Genomic DNA, 22500 nt, shown 5'->3' on the forward strand with positions numbered 1-22500 from the left:
ATCGATACAATTCGTACACAAATGTGTCGTACGAAGAGAGAGACTTTTTTTCCTCTGGCAACATAACGGTAAGAGACATCCTTCCACACTCATAGGTTCCACTCCCTGGGGCTATGATATATATATACATATAAATTCAAATTCGAAGCAACGGTCACAATTCTACTCTATATTTTTGCGGGTTATGTGTTCTTTCGTTCAATTTCTTTCATGCGTTCGTTCGATCTCTGTACACAGTCTTCACATAGGACAGACTCGTGTAGTACGCTTTCGTGGGTTAAACCCATCTCGTTTCATTTCAGGCGACGTCGGGAGCGCGTTGAAAATGTACCAGTGAAATCTCGATAGTTCTACGGATACGAATCGTCCCGAAAAAGATTTTGTCACCGCTTCGAAGCGGTGTTTCAGACGGGCGGACGTATATAAAACATATACGACACACGACACCGCCTTCCACACTCACGCTAGTTCGAACACGATTTCCATCTCTCTCGAAGACTGTTAGACGTACGTAAAATTTCTCAATATTCATAGGACCGCGACAAACGCCGACGAAGCGCCCACCATTCGCTCGTACGTATATAGGCAACAAGTGCCATCAACGCAAGCAGTTTATAAGTACGTAAACGACCCTCAGCCAGGCGTGGTCCAGGAATTGTATCCGTGGACCGCAATGTGCGTTCGAAATGTCGATGTTCATGTGTCCTGCAGTTCACACGTTGACGCGCAATTAGCTGCGTTCTTCATCGACCCACGAGCCAAGTGATCCACCGTTCAGGGTAATTTTTCCCTTTTATTCTCTCATATATATATAATGTGTATTTGCTATCCACCACATTTTTGTGTTATATTTCGGAACAAGCCGATACCCGAAGAGCTCCAACCAGCGCGCGAAGGAGATTCGGGAGTCGTCGTACAACGACATAATTGTCCCTTAAAGAACGAGATATTTCCGTCGAAACCATATATATATGTACGAGCAAATCCAAAACCACTGTTTTCTTGCAAGTTCGACGGTCGGAGCGAATAGAACATTGAAAAGCCTTCTATCGAAGAAACACAGAGAGTATATCACCTCCAAAAACGACGGGGATATGGATATTCAAACTGGACAATTATCAACCCGATACTGGATTCGAAAAGTTTCTCTCTCCTTTCGTCGTTATTTACACCGGACGGACTCACGGCCGGCTCTAGCTGGGTGTCATATATATATACGTCCCACGCTCATGCTGCCACTAGCGCGCAACAGAGTAGGGTGTCAATGACAACGACACAGCATTGAAACGAGCTACACAAGCCGGTCTCTCTTGATACCAATGTAAACGAGCATTAAGTTATCTTCAGACTGCCCGATATTTTCGTCCTTTGGACTTTCCCAACGATTCCTTTTTTTCTTTTTTTTTTTTACACCACAGCGAAGACTTGAGGAAGCGTGATTAAGCACGCTCGCATCCCTCCCTGTCCTACTACAACTGTGTGTGTGTGTGTAAAGAAAGAAAAAAGAATACATTGGCTTTCTCTCTATCGAGAAGATGGCCTACGCAACGCAGATCAAAGGCCTAATACGTGTAATATAATACGCGTCTGGCCGTGTATAAATCACGCACGAATGATCTGGTCGGGCCCAACTCTTCTCGTACGCTTATTTTTCCGTGTTGAGGCACTATCATAAAATCACACAAACCCCAACACGTGTGTGTCTTGGAAGGAAGATGGCCTACGCAACGCAGATCAAAGGCCTAATACGTGTAGTACACACGTCTGCCGTGTAAATCACGCACGAATGATCTGGTCGGGCCCAACTCTTCTCCACCACACCACATCCCAACTTTGTACATTTTTATATATTTTTGTGCGTTGGGGCACCTTCATAATCACAAACCCCAACAACACATATATCTCTCTCTCTTTGAAAGATTTGTTGTGGCCTACGCAACGCAGATCAAAGGCCTAATACGTGTAGTACACACGTCTGGCCGTGTAAATCACGCACGAATGATCTGGCGGGCTCAACAATATCTTTTTTTTTTATATGAATTCTTATCCACAAACTAATCGAATTCATTTTCTCTCCTCCTCTCCTCTCTCTTTGAGATATATTGGAACATTGTAATGATCCTTCCGCAGGTTCACCTACGGAAACCTTGTTACGACTTTTACTTCCTCTAAATAATCAAGTTTGGTCATCTTCCCGGCATCATCGGCAATGCCGAAACATTGCCGCGCACCAGTCCGAAGACCTCACTAAATCATTCAATCGGTAGTAGCGACGGGCGGTGTGTACAAAGGGCAGGGACGTAATCAACGCGAGCTTATGACTCGCGCTTACTGGGAATTCCTCGTTCATGGGGAATAATTGCAAGCCCCAATCCCTAGCACGAAGGAGGTTCAGCGGGTTACCCGGGCCTTTCGGCCAGGGAACACACGCTGATTCCTTCAGTGTAGCGCGCGTGCGGCCCAGAACATCTAAGGGCATCACAGACCTGTTATTGCTCAATCTCGTGCGGCTAGAAGCCGCCTGTCCCTCTAAGAAGATTTGTTTGTACGTTGGTAGTAAAAACCCCACCGGCAGAAGCCGAGAGCCTTCGAGATACCATAATTACGTCTATTTAGCAGGCTAGAGTCTCGTTCGTTATCGGAATTAACCAGACAAATCGCTCCACCAACTAAGAACGGCCATGCACCACCACCCACCGAATCAAGAAAGAGCTATCAATCTGTCAATCCTTCCGGTGTCCGGGCCTGGTGAGGTTTCCCGTGTTGAGTCAAATTAAGCCGCAGGCTCCACTCCTGGTGGTGCCCTTCCGTCAATTCCTTTAAGTTTCAGCTTTGCAACCATACTTCCCCCGGAACCCAAAAGCTTTGGTTTCCCGGAAGCTGCCCGCCGAGTCATCGTAGGAACTTCGGCGGATCGCTAGCTGGCATCGTTTATGGTTAGAACTAGGGCGGTATCTGATCGCCTTCGAACCTCTAACTTTCGTTCTTGATTAATGAAAACATTTTTGGCAAATGCTTTCGCTTCTGTCCGTCTTGCGACGATCCAAGAATTTCACCTCTAACGTCGCAATACGAATGCCCCCATCTGTCCCTATTAATCATTACCTCGGGGTTCCGAAAACCAACAAAATAGAACCGAGGTCCTATTCCATTATTCCATGCACACAGTATTCAGGCGAAGGTAGCCTGCTTTGAGCACTCTAATTTGTTCAAAGTAAACGTACCGGCCCACCTCGACACTCAGTGAAGAGCACCGCGATGGGATATTAGTTGGACCGCCCCGTGAAGAGCAAAGCCCACCGGTAGGACGTACCACATAATGCCAGTTAAACACCGCGAGCGATGAACCGACACTGTGACACACAGATTCAACTACGAGCTTTTTAACCGCAACAACTTTAATATACGCTATTGGAGCTGGAATTACCGCGGCTGCTGGCACCAGACTTGCCCTCCAATGGATCCTCGTTAAAGGATTTAAAGTGTACTCATTCCGATTACGGGGCCTCGGATGAGTCCCGTATCGTTATTTTTCGTCACTACCTCCCCGTGCCGGGAGTGGGTAATTTGCGCGCCTGCTGCCTTCCTTGGATGTGGTAGCCGTTTCTCAGGCTCCCTCTCCGGAATCGAACCCTGATTCCCCGTTACCCGTTACAACCATGGTAGGCGCAGAACCTACCATCGACAGTTGATAAGGCAGACATTTGAAAGATGCGTCGCCGGTGCTATAAGACCATGCGATCAGCACAAAGTTATTCAGAGTCACCAAAGCAAACGATGGACGAGTGTAAACACCCGCCACCGATTGGTTTTGATCTAATAAAAGCGTTCCTACCATCTCTGGTCGGAACTCTGTTTTGCATGTATTAGCTCTAGAATTACCACAGTTATCCAAGTAAATTTTAGTACGATCTAAGAAACCATAACTGATTTAATGAGCCATTCGCGGTTTCACCTTAATACGGCATGTACTGAGACATGCATGGCTTAATCTTTGAGACAAGCATATGACTACTGGCAGGATCAACCAGGGAACTATACAATATGTATATATAAAATGGACAAAATTTAAATCCTTTTCCATCGTCGCCTGTTTCATATATATATGTCAGGTCGACACACCACTTTTCTCTTTCAAATATGTACAAGTTTTGCCACATTCCGCGCTTGTAACATATCTTCTTTAACGCTCAATTTCTTTCATTTTTCTACCATACAGATATTTTACCGTACGCCCAAAAACGTACGTATTATATTTTTGTTCTATCGTAAAATCACATTTTTCTACGTACGCCAGCTTCGTACGTTTCTATCTTTGCCTTCATAAAATCACAAGATAATTTTATCTTCAAGAGTCTCGCTATTAACATCTTGTAAGATAAATGTACGTCCCAGCTAAAACGTACAAATACTTCAAGTTAAGTAATAATATATCATCGCTATTGACAAATTTTTAAGATCCAAGACACAGTTCTCTCTATATGTTTTAATATTTTTTATGTACTCAAATATATTCAAAGGAAAAAGTACATGGGTGATGCCATAGTCGTGGAAGCGCGTACGCTCACGCTGATCTTCTGACCGCCGGAAGCACGAAACCTCTGATCTGGGCAAAATCGGCAAGCCGAGGAAGAACGGACAGGACACATGCTGGACTGGCGAGAAAGCGTGTTCTTCCGCTCGCGCTAGGCATTTCGATTTCTGACACCTCTTGATTTAAAAAATCAGTTTTTTGATAGTTTTCTCTCTCCACTGGGCTATTCATTTTAGCCACAGTTTTCAATTGGTACGATTTGCTTCCAAATCTTACAGATGCATTTTAAAAAATTTTTCCATCGCTCGGACAGAAGAGTCGATTGCTCAGTGAGTACGAGTATACATACAAAGTGCATACGGGTAACCAACCCCGTAGGGCTTGCCACATATGGGCCATTCGGTCAAAGACACCGACCCGTGGCCACGCTGTGTGGAGAAAAGTCCGTAACGTAAACGGCACGAAACAGTCAGGACCGAAGCCCCGAAGGAGCTCTGAGACAGCTTCTCGACCGAGATCGTAGAATTGGCCCAAAACCCGCTCTGCTCCGTCCGCCTCGCACGGACCGTGTATCTCTTATAGATACCGAACGGCCGGCAAGGACGCCGGCGCCGCCGGCCGAATAGCACGCGCGCTTATGAGTGTAAACCGCTGCGGCAACAGACCGCCCGGCCGTGCTGTTGTAACATAGCGCGTGAACGAACGAAAAAAATTTTTATAGTAAACATTAAAATAAATTACACTACCGTAAACTAGACAAAAAATTACACATTTTTTCCCAATATGAAAATTTTCACAAACTTTTTAAAGTCCCATCGCATCGAGTAAACTTTTTTAATAACGCGTCCGCACGATTCTAAATGCTTAATCCATATGTGAAATCGTTCACTGATCACGAATATCGTATTTAAAAAAATTACAAAAATTTATTTTTCAAAATAATCAAAAAAAACCGAAAAATCACAAGAGTAAAGTACCATTATTTTAAACAACATGTCGTTCTAAATGCTTAATCCCTATGTAAAAAAGTTATTTAAGCAAGAATATGTAATTGAAAAAAATTAGAAAAATTTATTTTAGCCGTAAATCGAAAATAATGGGGACACCGGAGCTGTTCGAAGCGCCGAGACGCGCCGCGTACGGCCGAATATTTTCAAAGTCCCAACGTACCGATCAAGAGTAAAGTACCAATTTCCTACATTAGATTTCGTTCTAAATGCTTAATCCCTATGTAAAAACGTTAGTTAAGCAAGAATATCGTATTTTTAAAAAAATCTAATGATAGGATTTTCCAGAAAATTGAAAAAACCGAAAAATGTCAAGAGTAAAGTGCCATTTTCTGACATTAGATTTCGTTCTAAATGCTTAATCCCTATGTAAAAACGTTAGTTAAGCAAGAATATCGTATTTTAAAAAAAATCTAATGATAGGATTTTCCAGAAAATTGAAAAAACCGAAAAATGTCAAGAGTAAAGTGCCATTTTCTGACATTAGATTTCGTTCTAAATGCTTAATCCCTATGTAGAAACGTTAGTTATGCAAGATTATCGTATTTTTAAAAAAATCTAATGATAGGATTTTTCAGAAAATTGAAAAAACCGTAAAATGTCAAGAGTAAAGTGCCCTTATTTTAAACATTATATCGTTCTAAATGCTTAATCCCTATGTAAAAAAGTTATCTAAGCAAGAATATGTTATTGAATAAAATGAGAAAAATTTATTTTAGCCGTAAATCGAAAATAATGGGTCGAGCGAATCGGTCGATTGCGCCGAGACGCGCTATGATGCAACAGACGAGCGATTGGAACGCCCGAATATTTTCAAAGTCCCAACGTACCGGTCAAGAGTAAAGTACCATTTTCCTACATTAGATTTCGTTCTAAATGCTTAATCCCTATGTAAAAACGTTAGTTAAGCAAGAATATCGTATTTTAAAAAAAATCTAATGATAGGATTTTCCAGAAAATTGAAAAAACCGAAAAATGTCAAGAGTAAAGTGCCATTTTCTGACATTAGATTTCGTTCTAAATGCTTAATCCCTATGTAGAAACGTTAGTTAAGCAAGAATATCGTATTTTTAAAAAAATCTAATGATAGGATTTTCCAGATAATTGAAAAAACCGAAAAATGTCAAGAGTAAAGTGCCATTTTCTGACATTAGATTTCGTTCTAAATGCTTAATCCCTATGTAGAAACGTTAGTTATGCAAGATTATCGTATTTTTAAAAAAATCTAATGATAGGATTTTTCAGAAAATTGAAAAAACCGTAAAATGTCAAGAGTAAAGTGCCCTTATTTTAAACATTATATCGTTCTAAATGCTTAATCCCTATGTAAAAAAGTTATCTAAGCAAGAATATGTTATTGAATAAAATGAGAAAAATTTATTTTAGCCGTAAATCGAAAATAATGGGTCGAGCGAATCGGTCGATTGCGCCGAGACGCGCTATGATGCAACAGACGAGCGATTGGAACGCCCGAATATTTTCAAAGTCCCAACGTACCGATCAAGAGTAAAGTACCATTTTCCTACATTAGATTTCGTTCTAAATGCTTAATCCCTATGTAAAAACGTTAGTTAAGCAAGAATATCGTATTTTAAAAAAAATCTAATGATAGGATTTTCCAGAAAATTGAAAAAACCGAAAAATGTCAAGAGTAAAGTGCCATTTTCTGACATTAGATTTCGTTCTAAATGCTTAATCCCTATGTAGAAACGTTAGTTAAGCAAGATTATCGTATTTTTAAAAAAATCTAATGATAGGATTTTTCATAAAATTGAAAAAACCGTAAAATGTCAAGAGTAAAGTGCCCTTATTTTAAACATTATATCGTTCTAAATGCTTAATCCCTATGTAAAAAAGTTATCTAAGCAAGAATATGTTATTGAATAAAATGAGAAAAATTTATTTTAGCCGTAAATCGAAAATAATGGGTCGAGCGAATCGGTCGATTGCGCCGAGACGCGCTATGATGCAACAGACGAGCGATTGGAACGCCCGAATATTTTCAAAGTCCCAACGTACCGATCAAGAGTAAAGTACCATTTTCCTACATTAGATTTCGTTCTAAATGCTTAATCCCTATGTAAAAACGTTAGTTAAGCAAGAATATCGTATTTTTAAAAAAATCTAATGATAGGATTTTCCAGAAAATTGAAAAAACCGAAAAATGTCAAGAGTAAAGTACCATTTTCCTACATTAGATTTCGTTCTAAATGCTTAATCCCTATGTAGAAACGTTAGTTAAGCAAGATTATCGTATTTTTAAAAAAATCTAATGATAGGATTTTTCATAAAATTGAAAAAACCGTAAAATGTCAAGAGTAAAGTGCCCTTATTTTAAACAATGTATCGTTCTAAATGCTTAATCCCTATGTAAAAAAGTTATTTAAGCAAGAATATGTTATTGAAAAAAATTAGAAAAATTTATTTTAGCCGTAAATCGAAAATAATGGGGACACCGGAGCTGTTCGAAGCGCCGAGACGCGCCGCGTACGGCCGAATATTTTCAAAGTCCCAACGTACCGATCAAGAGTAAAGTACCAATTTCCTACATTAGATTTCGTTCTAAATGCTTAATCCCTATGTAAAAACGTTAGTTAAGCAAGAATATCGTATTTTTAAAAAAATCTAATGATAGGATTTTCCAGAAAATTGAAAAAACCGAAAAATGTCAAGAGTAAAGTGCCATTTTCTGACATTAGATTTCGTTCTAAATGCTTAATCCCTATGTAGAAACGTTAGTTATGCAAGATTATCGTATTTTTAAAAAAATCTAATGATAGGATTTTTCAGAAAATTGAAAAAACCGTAAAATGTCAAGAGTAAAGTGCCCTTATTTTAAACATTATATCGTTCTAAATGCTTAATCCCTATGTAAAAAAGTTATCTAAGCAAGAATATGTTATTGAATAAAATGAGAAAAATTTATTTTAGCCGTAAATCGAAAATAATGGGTCGAGCGAATCGGTCGATTGCGCCGAGACGCGCTATGATGCAACAGACGAGCGATTGGAACGCCCGAATATTTTCAAAGTCCCAACGTACCGATCAAGAGTAAAGTACCATTTTCCTACATTAGATTTCGTTCTAAATGCTTAATCCCTATGTAAAAACGTTAGTTAAGCAAGAATATCGTATTTTTAAAAAAATCTAATGATAGGATTTTCCAGAAAATTGAAAAAACCGAAAAATGTCAAGAGTAAAGTGCCATTTTCTGACATTAGATTTCGTTCTAAATGCTTAATCCCTATGTAGAAACGTTAGTTAAGCAAGAATATCGTATTTTTAAAAAAATCTAATGATAGGATTTTTCATAAAATTGAAAAAACCGTAAAATGTCAAGAGTAAAGTGCCCTTATTTTAAACATTATATCGTTCTAAATGCTTAATCCCTATGTAAAAAAGTTATCTAAGCAAGAATATGTTATTGAATAAAATGAGAAAAATTTATTTTAGCCGTAAATCGAAAATAATGGGGACACCGGAGCTGTTCGAAGCGCCGAGCGCGCCGCGTACGCCCGAATATTTTCAAAGTCCCAACGTACCGATCAAGAGTAAAGTACCATTTTCCTACATTAGATTTCGTTCTAAATGCTTAATCCCTATGTAAAAACGTTAGTTAAGCAAGAATATCGTATTTTAAAAAAAATCTAATGATAGGATTTTCCAGAAAATTGAAAAAACCGAAAAATGTCAAGAGTAAAGTGCCATTTTCTGACATTAGATTTCGTTCTAAATGCTTAATCCCTATGTAGAAACGTTAGTTATGCAAGATTATCGTATTTTTAAAAAAATCTAATGATAGGATTTTTCAGAAAATTGAAAAAACCGTAAAATGTCAAGAGTAAAGTGCCCTTATTTTAAACATTATATCGTTCTAAATGCTTAATCCCTATGTAAAAAAGTTATCTAAGCAAGAATATGTTATTGAATAAAATGAGAAAAATTTATTTTAGCCGTAAATCGAAAATAATGGGTCGAGCGAATCGGTCGATTGCGCCGAGACGCGCTATGATGCAACAGCCGAGCGATTGGAACGCCCGAATATTTTCAAAGTCCCAACGTACCGGTCAAGAGTAAAGTACCATTTTCCTACATTAGATTTCGTTCTAAATGCTTAATCCCTATGTAAAAACGTTAGTTAAGCAAGAATATCGTATTTTAAAAAAAATCTAATGATAGGATTTTCCAGAAAATTGAAAAAACCGAAAAATGTCAAGAGTAAAGTGCCATTTTCTGACATTAGATTTCGTTCTAAATGCTTAATCCCTATGTAGAAACGTTAGTTAAGCAAGATTATCGTATTTTTAAAAAAATCTAATGATAGGATTTTTCATAAAATTGAAAAAACCGTAAAATGTCAAGAGTAAAGTGCCCTTATTTTAAACATTATATCGTTCTAAATGCTTAATCCCTATGTAAAAAAGTTATCTAAGCAAGAATATGTTATTGAATAAAATGAGAAAAATTTATTTTAGCCGTAAATCGAAAATAATGGGTCGAGCGAATCGGTCGATTGCGCCGAGACGCGCTATGATGCAACAGACGAGCGATTGGAACGCCCGAATATTTTCAAAGTCCCAACGTACCGATCAAGAGTAAAGTACCATTTTCCTACATTAGATTTCGTTCTAAATGCTTAATCCCTATGTAGAAACGTTAGTTAAGCAAGATTATCGTATTTTTAAAAAAATCTAATGATAGGATTTTTCATAAAATTGAAAAAACCGTAAAATGTCAAGAGTAAAGTGCCCTTATTTTAAACAATGTATCGTTCTAAATGCTTAATCCCTATGTAAAAAAGTTATTTAAGCAAGAATATGTTATTGAAAAAAATTAGAAAAATTTATTTTAGCCGTAAATCGAAAATAATGGGGACACCGGAGCTGTTCGAAGCGCCGAGACGCGCCGCGTACGGCCGAATATTTTCAAAGTCCCAACGTACCGATCAAGAGTAAAGTACCAATTTCCTACATTAGATTTCGTTCTAAATGCTTAATCCCTATGTAAAAACGTTAGTTAAGCAAGAATATCGTATTTTTAAAAAAATCTAATGATAGGATTTTCCAGAAAATTGAAAAAACCGAAAAATGTCAAGAGTAAAGTGCCATTTTCTGACATTAGATTTCGTTCTAAATGCTTAATCCCTATGTAGAAACGTTAGTTATGCAAGATTATCGTATTTTTAAAAAAATCTAATGATAGGATTTTTCAGAAAATTGAAAAAACCGTAAAATGTCAAGAGTAAAGTGCCCTTATTTTAAACATTATATCGTTCTAAATGCTTAATCCCTATGTAAAAAAGTTATCTAAGCAAGAATATGTTATTGAATAAAATGAGAAAAATTTATTTTAGCCGTAAATCGAAAATAATGGGTCGAGCGAATCGGTCGATTGCGCCGAGACGCGCTATGATGCAACAGACGAGCGATTGGAACGCCCGAATATTTTCAAAGTCCCAACGTACCGATCAAGAGTAAAGTACCATTTTCCTACATTAGATTTCGTTCTAAATGCTTAATCCCTATGTAAAAACGTTAGTTAAGCAAGAATATCGTATTTTAAAAAAAATCTAATGATAGGATTTTCCAGAAAATTGAAAAAACCGAAAAATGTCAAGAGTAAAGTGCCATTTTCTGACATTAGATTTCGTTCTAAATGCTTAATCCCTATGTAGAAACGTTAGTTAAGCAAGATTATCGTATTTTTAAAAAAATCTAATGATAGGATTTTTCATAAAATTGAAAAAACCGTAAAATGTCAAGAGTAAAGTGCCCTTATTTTAAACATTATATCGTTCTAAATGCTTAATCCCTATGTAAAAAAGTTATCTAAGCAAGAATATGTTATTGAATAAAATGAGAAAAATTTATTTTAGCCGTAAATCGAAAATAATGGGTCGAGCGAATCGGTCGATTGCGCCGAGACGCGCTATGATGCAACAGACGAGCGATTGGAACGCCCGAATATTTTCAAAGTCCCAACGTACCGATCAAGAGTAAAGTACCATTTTCCTACATTAGATTTCGTTCTAAATGCTTAATCCCTATGTAAAAACGTTAGTTAAGCAAGAATATCGTATTTTTAAAAAAATCTAATGATAGGATTTTCCAGAAAATTGAAAAAACCGAAAAATGTCAAGAGTAAAGTGCCATTTTCTGACATTAGATTTCGTTCTAAATGCTTAATCCCTATGTAGAAACGTTAGTTAAGCAAGAATATCGTATTTTTAAAAAAATCTAATGATAGGATTTTTCAGAAAATTGAAAAAACCGTAAAATGTCAAGAGTAAAGTGCCATTATTTTAAACAATGTATCGTTCTAAATGCTTAATCCCTATGTAAAAAAGTTATTTAAGCAAGAATATGTAATTGAAAAAAATTAGAAGAATTTATTTTAGCCGTAAATCGAAAATAATGGGGACACCGGAGCTGTTCGAAGCGCCGAGACGCGCCGCGTACGGCCGAATATTTTCAAAGTCCCAACGTACCGATCAAGAGTAAAGTACCATTTTCCTACATTAGATTTCGTTCTAAATGCTTAATCCCTATGTAAAAACGTTAGTTAAGCAAGAATATCGTATTTTTAAAAAAATCTAATGATAGGATTTTCCAGAAAATTGAAAAAACCGAAAAATGTCAAGAGTAAAGTGCCATTTTCTGACATTAGATTTCGTTCTAAATGCTTAATCCCTATGTAGAAACGTTAGTTAAGCAAGAATATCGTATTTTTAAAAAAATCTAATGATAGGATTTTTCAGAAAATTGAAAAAACCGTAAAATGTCAAGAGTAAAGTGCCCTTATTTTAAACATTATATCGATCTAAATGCTTAATCCCTATGTAAAAAAGTTATCTAAGCAAGAATATGTTATTGAATAAAATGAGAAAAATTTATTTTAGCCGTAAATCGAAAATAATGGGTCGAGCGAATCGGTCGATTGCGCCGAGACGCGCTATGATGCAACAGACGAGCGATTGGAACGCCCGAATATTTTCAAAGTCCCAACGTACCGATCAAGAGTAAAGTACCATTTTCCTACATTAGATTTCGTTCTAAATGCTTAATCCCTATGTAAAAACGTTAGTTAAGCAAGAATATCGTATTTTTAAAAAAATCTAATGATAGGATTTTCCAGAAAATTGAAAAAACCGAAAAATGTCAAGAGTAAAGTGCCATTTTCTGACATTAGATTTCGTTCTAAATGCTTAATCCCTATGTAGAAACGTTAGTTAAGCAAGAATATCGTATTTTTAAAAAAATCTAATGATAGGATTTTTCATAAAATTGAAAAAACCGTAAAATGTCAAGAGTAAAGTGCCCTTATTTTAAACATTATATCGTTCTAAATGCTTAATCCCTATGTAAAAAAGTTATCTAAGCAAGAATATGTTATTGAATAAAATGAGAAAAATTTATTTTAGCCGTAAATCGAAAATAATGGGGACACCGGAGCTGTTCGAAGCGCCGAGCGCGCCGCGTACGCCCGAATATTTTCAAAGTCCCAACGTACCGGTCAAGAGTAAAGTACCATTTTCCTACATTAGATTTCGTTCTAAATGCTTAATCCCTATGTAAAAACGTTAGTTAAGCAAGAATATCGTATTTTAAAAAAAATCTAATGATAGGATTTTCCAGAAAATTGAAAAAACCGAAAAATGTCAAGAGTAAAGTGCCATTTTCTGACATTAGATTTCGTTCTAAATGCTTAATCCCTATGTAGAAACGTTAGTTATGCAAGATTATCGTATTTTTAAAAAAATCTAATGATAGGATTTTTCAGAAAATTGAAAAAACCGTAAAATGTCAAGAGTAAAGTGCCCTTATTTTAAACATTATATCGTTCTAAATGCTTAATCCCTATGTAAAAAAGTTATCTAAGCAAGAATATGTTATTGAATAAAATGAGAAAAATTTATTTTAGCCGTAAATCGAAAATAATGGGTCGAGCGAATCGGTCGATTGCGCCGAGACGCGCTATGATGCAACAGACGAGCGATTGGAACGCCCGAATATTTTCAAAGTCCCAACGTACCGGTCAAGAGTAAAGTACCATTTTCCTACATTAGATTTCGTTCTAAATGCTTAATCCCTATGTAAAAACGTTAGTTAAGCAAGAATATCGTATTTTTAAAAAAATCTAATGATAGGATTTTCCAGAAAATTGAAAAAACCGAAAAATGTCAAGAGTAAAGTGCCATTTTCTGACATTAGATTTCGTTCTAAATGCTTAATCCCTATGTAGAAACGTCAGTTAAGCAAGAATATCGTATTTTTAAAAAAATCTAATGATAGGATTTTTCATAAAATTGAAAAAACCGTAAAATGTCAAGAGTAAAGTGCCCTTATTTTAAACATTATATCGTTCTAAATGCTTAATCCCTATGTAAAAAAGTTATCTAAGCAAGAATATGTTATTGAATAAAATGAGAAAAATTTATTTTAGCCGTAAATCGAAAATAATGGGGACACCGGAGCTGTTCGAAGCGCCGAGCGCGCCGCGTACGCCCGAATATTTTCAAAGTCCCAACGTACCGATCAAGAGTAAAGTACCATTTTCCTACATTAGATTTCGTTCTAAATGCTTAATCCCTATGTAAAAACGTTAGTTAAGCAAGAATATCGTATTTTTAAAAAAATCTAATGATAGGATTTTCCAGAAAATTGAAAAAACCGAAAAATGTCAAGAGTAAAGTGCCATTTTCTGACATTAGATTTCGTTCTAAATGCTTAATCCCTATGTAGAAACGTTAGTTATGCAAGATTATCGTATTTTTAAAAAAATCTAATGATAGGATTTTTCAGAAAATTGAAAAAACCGTAAAATGTCAAGAGTAAAGTGCCCTTATTTTAAACATTATATCGTTCTAAATGCTTAATCCCTATGTAAAAAAGTTATCTAAGCAAGAATATGTTATTGAATAAAATGAGAAAAATTTATTTTAGCCGTAAATCGAAAATAATGGGTCGAGCGAATCGGTCGATTGCGCCGAGACGCGCTATGATGCAACAGACGAGCGATTGGAACGCCCGAATATTTTCAAAGTCCCAACGTACCGATCAAGAGTAAAGTACCATTTTCCTACATTAGATTTCGTTCTAAATGCTTAATCCCTATGTAAAAACGTTAGTTAAGCAAGAATATCGTATTTTAAAAAAAATCTAATGATAGGATTTTCCAGAAAATTGAAAAAACCGAAAAATGTCAAGAGTAAAGTGCCATTTTCTGACATTAGATTTCGTTCTAAATGCTTAATCCCTATGTAGAAACGTTAGTTAAGCAAGATTATCGTATTTTTAAAAAAATCTAATGATAGGATTTTTCATAAAATTGAAAAAACCGTAAAATGTCAAGAGTAAAGTGCCCTTATTTTAAACATTATATCGTTCTAAATGCTTAATCCCTATGTAAAAAAGTTATCTAAGCAAGAATATGTTATTGAATAAAATGAGAAAAATTTATTTTAGCCGTAAATCGAAAATAATGGGTCGAGCGAATCGGTCGATTGCGCCGAGACGCGCTATGATGCAACAGACGAGCGATTGGAACGCCCGAATATTTTCAAAGTCCCAACGTACCGATCAAGAGTAAAGTACCATTTTCCTACATTAGATTTCGTTCTAAATGCTTAATCCCTATGTAAAAACGTTAGTTAAGCAAGAATATCGTATTTTTAAAAAAATCTAATGATAGGATTTTCCAGAAAATTGAAAAAACCGAAAAATGTCAAGAGTAAAGTGCCATTTTCTGACATTAGATTTCGTTCTAAATGCTTAATCCCTATGTAGAAACGTTAGTTAAGCAAGAATATCGTATTTTTAAAAAAATCTAATGATAGGATTTTTCAGAAAATTGAAAAAACCGTAAAATGTCAAGAGTAAAGTGCCATTATTTTAAACAATGTATCGTTCTAAATGCTTAATCCCTATGTAAAAAAGTTATTTAAGCAAGAATATGTAATTGAAAAAAATTAGAAGAATTTATTTTAGCCGTAAATCGAAAATAATGGGGACACCGGAGCTGTTCGAAGCGCCGAGACGCGCCGCGTACGGCCGAATATTTTCAAAGTCCCAACGTACCGATCAAGAGTAAAGTACCATTTTCCTACATTAGATTTCGTTCTAAATGCTTAATCCCTATGTAAAAACGTTAGTTAAGCAAGAATATCGTATTTTTAAAAAAATCTAATGATAGGATTTTCCAGAAAATTGAAAAAACCGAAAAATGTCAAGAGTAAAGTGCCATTTTCTGACATTAGATTTCGTTCTAAATGCTTAATCCCTATGTAGAAACGTTAGTTAAGCAAGAATATCGTATTTTTAAAAAAATCTAATGATAGGATTTTTCATAAAATTGAAAAAACCGTAAAATGTCAAGAGTAAAGTGCCCTTATTTTAAACATTATATCGTTCTAAATGCTTAATCCCTATGTAAAAAAGTTATCTAAGCAAGAATATGTTATTGAATAAAATGAGAAAAATTTATTTTAGCCGTAAATCGAAAATAATGGGGACACCGGAGCTGTTCGAAGCGCCGAGCGCGCCGCGTACGCCCGAATATTTTCAAAGTCCCAACGTACCGATCAAGAGTAAAGTACCATTTTCCTACATTAGATTTCGTTCTAAATGCTTAATCCCTATGTAAAAACGTTAGTTAAGCAAGAATATCGTATTTTAAAAAAAATCTAATGATAGGATTTTCCAGAAAATTGAAAAAACCGAAAAATGTCAAGAGTAAAGTGCCATTTTCTGACATTAGATTTCGTTCTAAATGCTTAATCCCTATGTAGAAACGTTAGTTATGCAAGATTATCGTATTTTTAAAAAAATCTAATGATAGGATTTTTCAGAAAATTGAAAAAACCGTAAAATGTCAAGAGTAAAGTGCCCTTATTTTAAACATTATATCGTTCTAAATGCTTAATCCCTATGTAAAAAAGTTATCTAAGCAAGAATATGTTATTGAATAAAATGAGAAAAATTTATTTTAGCCGTAAATCGAAAATAATGGGTCGAGCGAATCGGTCGATTGCGCCGAGACGCGCTATGATGCAACAGACGAGCGATTGGAACGCCCGAATATTTTCAAAGTCCCAACGTACCGATCAAGAGTAAAGTACCATTTTCCTACATTAGATTTCGTTCTAAATGCTTAATCCCTATGTAAAAACGTTAGTTAAGCAAGAATATCGTATTTTAAAAAAAATCTAATGATAGGATTTTCCAGAAAATTGAAAAAACCGAAAAATGTCAAGAGTAAAGTGCCATTTTCTGACATTAGATTTCGTTCTAAATGCTTAATCCCTATGTAGAAACGTTAGTTAAGCAAGATTATCGTATTTTTAAAAAAATCTAATGATAGGATTTTTCATAAAATTGAAAAAACCGTAAAATGTCAAGAGTAAAGTGCCCTTATTTTAAACATTATATCGTTCTAAATGCTTAATCCCTATGTAAAAAAGTTATCTAAGCAAGAATATGTTATTGAATAAAATGAGAAAAATTTATTTTAGCCGTAAATCGAAAATAATGGGTCGAGCGAATCGGTCGATTGCGCCGAGACGCGCTATGATGCAACAGACGAGCGATTGGAACGCCCGAATATTTTCAAAGTCCCAACGTACCGATCAAGAGTAAAGTACCATTTTCCTACATTAGATTTCGTTCTAAATGCTTAATCCCTATGTAAAAACGTTAGTTAAGCAAGAATATCGTATTTTTAAAAAAATCTAATGATAGGATTTTTCATAAAATTGAAAAAACCGTAAAATGTCAAGAGTAAAGTGCCCTTATTTTAAACATTATATCGTTCTAAATGCTTAATCCCTATGTAAAAAAGTTATCTAAGCAAGAATATGTTATTGAATAAAATGAGAAAAATTTATTTTAGCCGTAAATCGAAAATAATGGGGACACCGGAGCTGTTCGAAGCGCCGAGCGCGCCGCGTACGCCCGAATATTTTCAAAGTCCCAACGTACCGATCAAGAGTAAAGTACCATTTTCCTACATTAGATTTCGTTCTAAATGCTTAATCCCTATGTAAAAACGTTAGTTAAGCAAGAATATCGTATTTTAAAAAAAATCTAATGATAGGATTTTCCAGAAAATTGAAAAAACCGAAAAATGTCAAGAGTAAAGTGCCATTTTCTGACATTAGATTTCGTTCTAAATGCTTAATCCCTATGTAGAAACGTTAGTTAAGCAAGATTATCGTATTTTTAAAAAAATCTAATGATAGGATTTTTCATAAAATTGAAAGAACCGTAAAATGTCAAGAGTAAAGTGCCCTTATTTTAAACATTATATCGTTCTAAATGCTTAATCCCTATGTAAAAAAGTTATCTAAGCAAGAATATGTTATTGAATAAAATGAGAAAAATTTATTTTAGCCGTAAATCGAAAATAATGGGTCGAGCGAATCGGTCGATTGCGCCGAGACGCGCTATGATGCAACAGACGAGCGATTGGAACGCCCGAATATTTTCAAAGTCCCAACGTACCGATCAAGAGTAAAGTACCATTTTCCTACATTAGATTTCGTTCTAAATGCTTAATCCCTATGTAGAAACGTTAGTTAAGCAAGATTATCGTATTTTTAAAAAAATCTAATGATAGGATTTTTCATAAAATTGAAAAAACCGTAAAATGTCAAGAGTAAAGTGCCCTTATTTTAAACAATGTATCGTTCTAAATGCTTAATCCCTATGTAAAAAAGTTATTTAAGCAAGAATATGTTATTGAAAAAAATTAGAAAAATTTATTTTAGCCGTAAATCGAAAATAATGGGGACACCGGAGCTGTTCGAAGCGCCGAGACGCGCCGCGTACGGCCGAATATTTTCAAAGTCCCAACGTACCGATCAAGAGTAAAGTACCAATTTCCTACATTAGATTTCGTTCTAAATGCTTAATCCCTATGTAAAAACGTTAGTTAAGCAAGAATATCGTATTTTTAAAAAAATCTAATGATAGGATTTTCCAGAAAATTGAAAAAACCGAAAAATGTCAAGAGTAAAGTGCCATTTTCTGACATTAGATTTCGTTCTAAATGCTTAATCCCTATGTAGAAACGTTAGTTATGCAAGATTATCGTATTTTTAAAAAAATCTAATGATAGGATTTTTCAGAAAATTGAAAAAACCGTAAAATGTCAAGAGTAAAGTGCCCTTATTTTAAACATTATATCGTTCTAAATGCTTAATCCCTATGTAAAAAAGTTATCTAAGCAAGAATATGTTATTGAATAAAATGAGAAAAATTTATTTTAGCCGTAAATCGAAAATAATGGGTCGAGCGAATCGGTCGATTGCGCCGAGACGCGCTATGATGCAACAGACGAGCGATTGGAACGCCCGAATATTTTCAAAGTCCCAACGTACCGATCAAGAGTAAAGTACCATTTTCCTACATTAGATTTCGTTCTAAATGCTTAATCCCTATGTAAAAACGTTAGTTAAGCAAGAATATCGTATTTTTAAAAAAATCTAATGATAGGATTTTCCAGAAAATTGAAAAAACCGAAAAATGTCAAGAGTAAAGTGCCATTTTCTGACATTAGATTTCGTTCTAAATGCTTAATCCCTATGTAGAAACGTTAGTTAAGCAAGAATATCGTATTTTTAAAAAAATCTAATGATAGGATTTTTCAGAAAATTGAAAAAACCGTAAAATGTCAAGAGTAAAGTGCCCTTATTTTAAACATTATATCGTTCTAAATGCTTAATCCCTATGTAAAAAAGTTATCTAAGCAAGAATGTGTTATTGAATAAAATGAGAAAAATTTATTTTAGCCGTAAATCGAAAAAAAGTCTGTTCGTTTCTCTGTCTCTCTCGCGCGATCGAAGTATTGATGTTTCCCGGCAAAGTAATGGGATATTAATTAAACTTTATACACGAAATTACTCGTTTTGATCCCCGCTACACAGCCGTATACTTTTTATAATTTTGTGGAATCGGGAACCTTGAAATATTTAACATAACGCGGATCGACTGTCTCTGTCTCTTTCTAGATCGGAATAATCGATGTTTCCCGGCAAACTATTGGGAGTTTAATTAAACTTTATACATGAAATTACTCGTTTTGATCCCCGCTACACAGCCGTATACTTTTTATAATTTTGTGGAATCGGTAACCTTGAGATATTTAACATAACGCGGATCGACTGTCTCTGTCTCTTTCTAGATCGGAATAATCGATGTTTCCCGGCAAACTATTGGGAGTTTAATTAAACTTTATACATGAAATTACTCGTTTTGATCCCCGCTACACAGCCGTATACTTTTTATAATTTTGTGGAATCGGTAACCTGGAGATATTTAACATAACGCGGATCGTCTATCTCTGTCTCTTTCTAGATCGGAATAATCGATGTTTCCCGGCAAAGTAATGGGAGATTAATTAAACTTTATACACGAAATTACTCGTTTTGATCCCCGCTACACAGCCGTATACTTTTTATAATTTTGTGGAATCGGGAACCTTGAAATATTTAACATAACGCGGATCGACTGTCTCTGTCTCTTTCTAGATCGGAATAATCGATGTTTCCCGGCAAACTATTGGGAGTTTAATTAAACTTTATACATGAAATTACTCGTTTTGATCCCCGCTACACAGCCGTATACTTTTTATAATTTTGTGGAATCGGTAACCTTGAGATATTTAACATAACGCGGATCGACTGTCTCTGTCTCTTTCTAGATCGGAATAATCGATGTTTCCCGGCAAACTATTGGGAGTTTAATTAAACTTTATACATGAAATTACTCGTTTTGATCCCCGCTACACAGCCGTATACGTTTTATAATTTTGTGGAATCGGTAACCTTGAGATATTTAACATAACGCGGATCGACTGTCTCTGTCTCTTTCTAGATCGGAATTATCGATGTTTCCCGGAAACTAATGGGATATTAATTAAACTTTATACACGAAATTACTCGTTTTGATCCCTGCTACACAGCCGTATACTTTTTATAATTTTGTGGAATCGGGAACCTTGAAATATTTAACATAACGCGGATCGACTGTCTCTGTCTCTTTCTAGATCGGAATTATCGATGTTTCCCGGCAAACTATTGGGAGATTAATTAAACTTTATACATGAAATTACTCGTTTTGATCCCCGCTACACAGCCGTATACTTTTTATAATTTTGTGGAATCGGTAACCTGGAGATATTTAACATAACGCGGATCGTCTATCTCTGTCTCTTTCTAGATCGGAATAATCGATGTTTCCCGGCAAAGTAATGGGAGATTAATTAAACTTTATACACGAAATTACTCGTTTTGATCCCCGCTACACAGCCGTATACTTTTTATAATTTTGTGGAATCGGAAACCTTGAAATATTTAACATAACGCGGATCGACTGTCTCTGTCTCTTTCTAGATCGGAATTATCGATGTTTCCCGGAAACTAATGGGATATTAATTAAACTTTATACACGAAATTACTCGTTTTGATCCCTGCTACACAGCCGTATACTTTTTATAATTTTGTGGAATCGGGAACCTTGAAATATTTAACATAACGCGGATCGACTGTCTCTGTCTCTTTCTAGATCGGAATTATCGATGTTTCCCGGCAAACTATTGGGAGATTAATTAAACTTTATACATGAAATTACTCGTTTTGATCCCCGCTACACAGCCGTATACTTTTTATAATTTTGTGGAATCGGTAACCTGGAGATATTTAACATAACGCGGATCGTCTATCTCTGTCTCTTTCTAGATCGGAATAATCGATGTTTCCCGGCAAAGTAATGGGAGATTAATTAAACTTTATACACGAAATTACTCGTTTTGATCCCCGCTACACAGCCGTATACTTTTTATAATTTTGTGGAATCGGAAACCTTGAAATATTTAACATAACGCGGATCGACTGTCTCTGTCTCTTTCTAGATCGGAATAATCGATGTTTCCCGGCAAACTATTGGGAGTTTAATTAAACTTTATACATGAAATTACTCGTTTTGATCCCCGCTACACAGCCGTATACTTTTTATAATTTTGTGGAATCGGTAACCTGGAGATATTTAACATAACGCGGATCGTCTATCTCTGTCTCTTTCTAGATCGGAATAATCGATGTTTCCCGGCAAAGTAATGGGAGATTAATTAAACTTTATACACGAAATTACTCGTTTTGATCCCCGCTACACAGCCGTATACTTTTTATAATTTTGTGGAATCGGAAACCTTGAAATATTTAACATAACGCGGATCGACTGTCTCTGTCTCTTTCTAGATCGGAATAATCGATGTTTCCCGGCAAACTAATGGGATATTAATTAAACTTTATACACGAAATTACTCGTTTTGATCCCTGCTACACAGCCGTATACTTTTTATAATTTTGTGGAATCGGGAACCTTGAAATATTTAACATAACGCGGATCGACTGTCTCTGTCTCTTTCTAGATCGGAATTATCGATGTTTCCCGGCAAACTATTGGGAGATTAATTAAACTTTATACATGAAATTACTCGTTTTGATCCCCGCTACACAGCCGTATACTTTTTATAATTTTGTGGAATCGGTAACCTGGAGATATTTAACATAACGCGGATCGTCTATCTCTGTCTCTTTCTAGATCGGAATAATCGATGTTTCCCGGCAAAGTAATGGGAGATTAATTAAACTTTATACACGAAATTACTCGTTTTGATCCCCGCTACACAGCCGTATACTTTTTATAATTTTGTGGAATCGGAAACCTTGAAATATTTAACATAACGCGGATCGACTGTCTCTGTCTCTTTCTAGATCGGAATAATCGATGTTTCCCGGCAAACTAATGGGATATTAATTAAACTTTATACACGAAATTACTCGTTTTGATCCCTGCTACACAGCCGTATACTTTTTATAATTTTGTGGAATCGGGAACCTTGAAATATTTAACATAACGCGGATCGACTGTCTCTGTCTCTTTCTAGATCGGAATTATCGAT

The 22500-nt window shown here is 35.5% G+C and overlaps 2 non-coding genes across 2 annotated transcripts; both read right to left on the reverse strand.

Moving 5' to 3' along the window:
- Nucleotides 1-627: 627 nt before the first annotated feature.
- On the reverse strand, nucleotides 628-782 carry LOC143261675 (5.8S ribosomal RNA). The gene has a single exon (XR_013035753.1). It is a non-coding gene; the product is annotated as a 5.8S ribosomal RNA (ribosomal RNA).
- A 1331-nt stretch (nucleotides 783-2113) lies between these two features.
- LOC143261705 (small subunit ribosomal RNA) lies at nucleotides 2114-4034 on the reverse strand. Its single transcript, XR_013035778.1, has one exon. It is a non-coding gene; the product is annotated as a small subunit ribosomal RNA (ribosomal RNA).
- Between the last annotated feature and the right edge of the window lie 18466 nt (nucleotides 4035-22500).

Source organism: Megalopta genalis, unplaced genomic scaffold (assembly GCF_051020955.1).
Source record: "Megalopta genalis isolate 19385.01 unplaced genomic scaffold, iyMegGena1_principal scaffold0061, whole genome shotgun sequence".
NCBI classification, from domain to species: Eukaryota; Metazoa; Arthropoda; class Insecta; order Hymenoptera; family Halictidae; genus Megalopta; species Megalopta genalis.